The sequence below is a fragment of the Rhineura floridana genome, chromosome 5 (assembly GCF_030035675.1).
Source record: "Rhineura floridana isolate rRhiFlo1 chromosome 5, rRhiFlo1.hap2, whole genome shotgun sequence".
In the NCBI taxonomy this organism is placed as follows: Eukaryota; Metazoa; Chordata; class Lepidosauria; order Squamata; family Rhineuridae; genus Rhineura; species Rhineura floridana.
The window spans coordinates 181,724,359-181,730,368 of record NC_084484.1 but is presented as its reverse complement, the minus strand read 5'-3'; positions in this window follow the sequence as shown (position 1 = coordinate 181,730,368).

Genomic DNA, 6,010 nt, shown 5'->3' with positions numbered 1-6,010 from the left:
TCGATAATGTCCAGATGAACAAACAGTCCTTCTAAAATGTATTTCAGAGTTTCTTCCTCTTGCTCACTTTAACTGCTTCCTAAGGGTGGCGTTAGAGGGATAAGGTGCTTTTGTGATGGCTGGAGTTATCACAGGATGGCCTAAGAGGTAGGCTGCCTCACCCTATGTAATACTAGCGCCATCTTTGCTTCCTTCCATTCAAAGAAATGAAGAAAACAGATTTTTGGGGCCAACATACATGAACACCAACGCAAATGCAAAGGCTCCAATTCTAGACCCCTTTGCTTTTTCACAAAACAAGGGATTCTAAGTTCCAGCCTTACTGCTGTCAGTAAATAAATTAACACATACCATAGCAGGTGAATGATGAGCCCAGATGAATGATGTCCAGAGAGCATTGGTGCAACAAACGGGGGCCTGAATTCTGACAGCAGTAGAACACGTTCACTGGGGTTTTTGTTTTTAATTACACACGTGGATTTGATTGTTTTATATCTTTAAACACCTGTCTCTAATTGGATAAACCAAAAATTATTTATCAATAAAAATAAAATAGTATTTACTGATCATCCTTTGACTGCAACTTGGCTGCTGAGATTTATACCAATACTCTACCATCCTTCTCTCAGCAGCAGAATGTGTGTTTGAAAACATGTCTGCACTGTCAAACCTCAGTATAAGTGCCTTTTTGAGATCTGCAAGAGGTATAATAAAGAAATAACGGAAACCTGCCACACATTGCTAGACCTAAGGACGATAATCTTCACAATTCTCTTAATTGATTCCTCATTACAAATAGTACATCAGAACCAAATAGGTCACCAAAATAATGAAAAAACATACTCTTAACTTGCAGCTAGGGATGGACAAATCTGTCAATTTGGGTTTCTCATTGTTCCGTTCTCCACATTTGCACGTCAGTTTGTGATTTTTTTTAAAAAAAATCCTTATCAAAATCATCAGCATTTTAGCACTATTTTCTCCTAATGTACAAATTTTTGTATGCAGTTTTGCCTAGTACATGCATTTTTGCAATTTCCCTTAATATCATGCATTGTTTATTTTTACTAATACATGGATGTTATACCCTATATCCTAGTATGTGGAGTTTTGTACACATTACTTAAAATTTGGAGAAGTGTGAATTTTGAAGGATGGCTGTGTTTCGGTTCGCATATTATTTTGAAAAGTGTGAATTGGGTAGGCTTGCCTTTAAATGTGAATTAAATCTAATTATGAATTAAATCTAATTTCTCCTCCATCCCTACTTGCAGCTCCCTTTGATTAAAACAAAAAGTCCTAATCAATTAATCAGCTCAAACTTGAGTTGATTAATCTATTGATTAGAATGTGCAGCCCAAATTCAAACAACCCGAGTGATGAGTGATTGCTATCTTTTCTTGGCAAATTGCCATTCCATCTGAAGAGAACTGAACTTGGCCGTGTTTTTCTCATTATTTCTTCCAGATGAAATTGGTGTCTCTTTGGGACTTGTCATCGAAAAGGACACTTCTTTGGCTCAGTCAATTGGGGAGAAGAAAAAGATCAGGGAGCTGGGTGTTTGTGTTCAGCATTTATTTATCACTGTCTAGGGGGGGGAAAGTGACCCCTTATTCAAGCAAGCACATCACAATCAATTGGCTATACATTAATATTGGTCTGGTTGTGATTATATTGACAGCAAAACTGAAGGCAGGACTGGGAGAGATGGTGAAGTCTTTGCATGGTTTACAGAGACAGTTTTTTTCTTGGTGATAATGCAGTTGAACTGAGGCCACAAAATATGAATTAGACACCTTAGATCTGAGCTTGTGAAGGGATCATACATTCCCCCAAAAGAAGCACTGCAGATGAGCAAAGCATGTGGTTAGGGTATTTATTTCTGATTTTTTTTTTTTGCAAAGCCAAGGTGGGTGGGGGGATATAAACAATTTGTGGAAAGGATTTTTAAGCACCATCTTGCAAAAAGGGGGGGTGCATAACAGTACACGAAGGAGATACAGCAAATGTGATCAAACGGACAAGAAAGCGCAGGAATATTCAAAAGGAAAAAGTGGGAGGGAAGGCAGCAAGCAAATATTTGTACAGGAAATGCAAAGCAATGTGTTACACAAGTTTGCCAACACACAGATCTTAATTCTAGAAGGAAAACCTGAATGGCCTAATTAAAGTAAAAACATATTTGCATCCAAGACGACGCTTTATGTAGGTCTTAAAAGACACTTGGGTGTTAACCAGAGAAAAGATAAAAAGGCCTCTTGCGTCCTTCATAACCCATGATATATATACTGGTGCTGACGGGAGATGTGGTTCAGCAACATCTGGAGGGCCAAAGGTTCCCCGCACCTGCATTAGGTCAGCCTTTGCCAAGCTGTTGCCTTCCAGATGTTTTGGATGACAGCTCCCATCAGCCCCAGCCAGCCATGCTCCAAAACACCTGGAGGGCACCAGGTTGGCAAAGGCTGCATGAGATGCATGTATGCATGTAATGTGTGTGATTTGTTTCATAGCAACCTTGGCAGGGAAGGGAAAGTCAGGATTAGGACTGTGCAGGGAGGGGTAGTTACATCTTTCCTCCTGCACCATTGTTCTGGTGAAAATTGGACACACACACTCGCCCAAAGCTGCTATTCGGCCTGGGGGGGGGCTCCTCTTTACCACCTTGTTTGGCTGCATGAGCCAGCCTGAATCACATCTCAGTTCTGCACAGCGCTGGAGGCAGAGAATGCACACAGGTGGTATAGCATGTATCTGTGGTTACTCTTTGCTCCATCCAGCCACTGACAGTGGTTGGAAGATCAAATGCAGCATCAGTGTTTCTCTCTACCTTCCCAACTGCACTCTCTGCCGCTCCGCCAAGGAAACTCCCATCCATCATCCCAAATACGGCAGAGAAAAGGGGAAAGTATTTTCTTTGCTTGAGCTGGGTGTGAAACTTTTAGCTGGGAAAAGAGGGATGTGAAGAGTGAACCTGCTATGGTCAATTAGAATGCCATGTTTCAGTGGCAGAATGGTCATGCCTCCTCTTTATGAGGCTGCCTTTGACTTTTCAAGAAGAAAAATAATCCAGGGAAGTTTCAAAGTTTGGGGATTCCATAGGGTGTTGGTGGTTAATCTAACGAGTGGGAAACTCTCTAAAAACTTCACACTGACCCCATGGATCACAGTCCATCTTTTTGCTTTGTGGTCCTCCTTCAGCATTAGATGAGATGCTTCTGTAGGGAAGGAAGTGGCATCCTTGCCGTGAACCTTTTCAGAACTGCAAATCTGTATAATCAAGCAATGTCCATGCATTTTGTTTTAAGCATTCTGAATAGCAAATGAGCATTATGGATCAATCAATGAAGGTCTCCACGATGTATGCGTGCTTGTTTTTTTTAAAAAAACAATGCATCACATTTGCAATGATTTCTATGCTGCTTCCCAGCGGATATTCCTGAATTTCTCCAAAGCACTGCAGATATATAACCTTCCCCCCCTCCCCCATCCCTTCTACATACACACAAACCCAGCTATACTTCATACTCTACAGTTCTAATATACTTACACTTGGAAATACACCACAGATTTCATTACATGGACTTTATAGTCGAAAGCATTCAGGAACAAGCCATAATAGAACACATCACACACAATATACTAACGGTTTTTGCATTCAGTTCAGTAGTAAGCCGACAACATTTGCTACCCACGTTATCGTACAGCTCCCCCCAGTCTCTTAGGCTGCAAACCTAACCACCCCCAACTTACATGGGAGTAAGCCCCATTGAATTCAACAGGGCTTACTTCTCAGTAGATATGGTGAGGATTGCAGCCTTAGGTATCCTAAACTGGTATTCTGGCAAAAAACAGCACTCCTGCTTATTTCTCAACTACCTCAAAAAGCATTTACATTCTGAAAATCTTGCACTCTAGAAACAATAATAAAAGAAAGATTTGGGGGTGGGGGCCTTTCTTAAACATCTCCATAGCAACTGGGCCCCCTGAACGTTGCCCTTTCAATCCACCCCCGTCGCTTTTGCTGTTTGTTGGTGTTCTCTCAAAAACTATTCGGCAATTTTGGGCCAAAGAGCCATCAGACGTAGCTATGGCAGCTTCTCTTCACTCTGGCCTGTGTAACCTTTTACATTTTTCTAATTACTTGCAGTGACAGTCTTATGCGCATGTCAAAGAAACCAGAAAAAACGAACAAACTAAAAACTGTTTGTCCTTTAAATCCAGGGGCTTTGGGTTGTGATGAATCTAACTTGCATTGTTGGAACTCACTTGGATAAGATTCTAGGCCCTCCAGACTGGATTTTTTTTATTGTGGGTGTATTCTGCAACATGTTCTTAACCCAGTAATAGGGCATCAATCATGGGTTTATGCTGCTTTTGGTTGTTCTGTTGATATTTCCCCAATGCTACCACATTATTGCTGTCTGGAGGGGCTATAGTTGAACAAAAGTGGGACAAAAATAAACCAGAACATTTGCATTATAAAAAAAGTTATGTGATTTCATTAGGAAGTTATGGGATATGCATTGATTGGAAAAGAAGCAATGTGACTGCCCCAAAACTTTTGCAGTAACAAACAGTATTAAAAATGGTGATCGCATGTGACCCCCCCGACAGCCTCACAAGCACAAATCATCATGAACGCACAATAAAAAGGCTATCTGGAGAGGTTCTCTAGCAGGTATTTTTCAAATTTCAGAAAATGATGATGGTTCAGTGCAGGCCTAGCTCCTTCTTGCACAACACAGTCATGAGTTAACTTGCTGGGGCCAGCTGCCCTCCCGGTTTATTCATCGCCAGTGGCAGGTATCTCCTTCATGTCATGGGTAGGTGGTTGGGCAAGAACCCTTCCCCTTCCACCCCACAACAACATGAAGATGTGACATGGGGCTAGGGATGGAAGGATCTGTCCATTTCCGTTCTCTCATTTTTCCAATCTGAAATTCACTTCCCATTTCTGCAGCAATTTGCCATTTTTTTTAAAGATCCTCATGAAACTTCTTCAGTTTTAGTGCAAATTTCTCCTGATAAACAAAGTTCTGTATGCAGTTTTGACCAATGTGCACATTTCCCCCAAGCCATTTCTTTTAATATAATGCATGTTTGTGTTATTTTCATTAGTACATTCCCTTTTATGCATACTTTCCCCCAGTGTATTAATTTTTGTAAACTCTGGTTGGAGCGCTGCACCACGGAATTTGGATAAAGGCGAATTTCGAAGGATGGCTTTGTTTTGGTCCTTATATTGTTTTTAAAAGTGTGAATTTAATAAATTTGGCTTTTAAACCAAACTGAATCAATTTTTTCCATCCCTACTGATGGGGCCTAGTATGCAGGCTGCATGCACAAGTCTTGATCTGCCTTCATGCCTCATTTAGAGGGGGAAATGTTTGGTAAATCAGGACACAGGACATATGCCTTGCATTTCATGTTATTTCAGGCATGTGATGGAGAGAAGGGAAGGGGCAACCCCCCATATATTTATTATTTATTTATTTATTTATTAAACTTATATACCGCCCGACTAGCAATAGCTCTCTGGGCGGTGAACATCAAAAAAAATACAATAAAATTACACAATCTAATAGAACAAAATATATAAAAACTGTACACTCTAAAATCAGATACAACAGTTTAAAATTAAGTCGACTTAAATTAAAATGCCTCAGAGAAGAGGAAGGTTTTAACTTGGCACCGAAAAGATAATGTTTATTTTATATAAACTCTCTAATCAAGAGCCTGATGTTGATTCCCTCACATTATCCCTCCTTAGCTAACAGACCCCTATCGATATTATTATATGCCGATGATGTGGTCCTACTATCGCTGTCAAGTACTGGCCTCCGCCGTTTATTGAAAGCTCTTGCTGCACACTGCACCAAGGATATGTTGACGATAAACTATAGCAAATCTAAGGTTGTAGTCTCTAGCAGGAAGCGACTCCATCACCGGTGGGCAGTAAATGGTACACCCATCGAACATGTCCCCTCATATAGATATTTGGGAATCACCT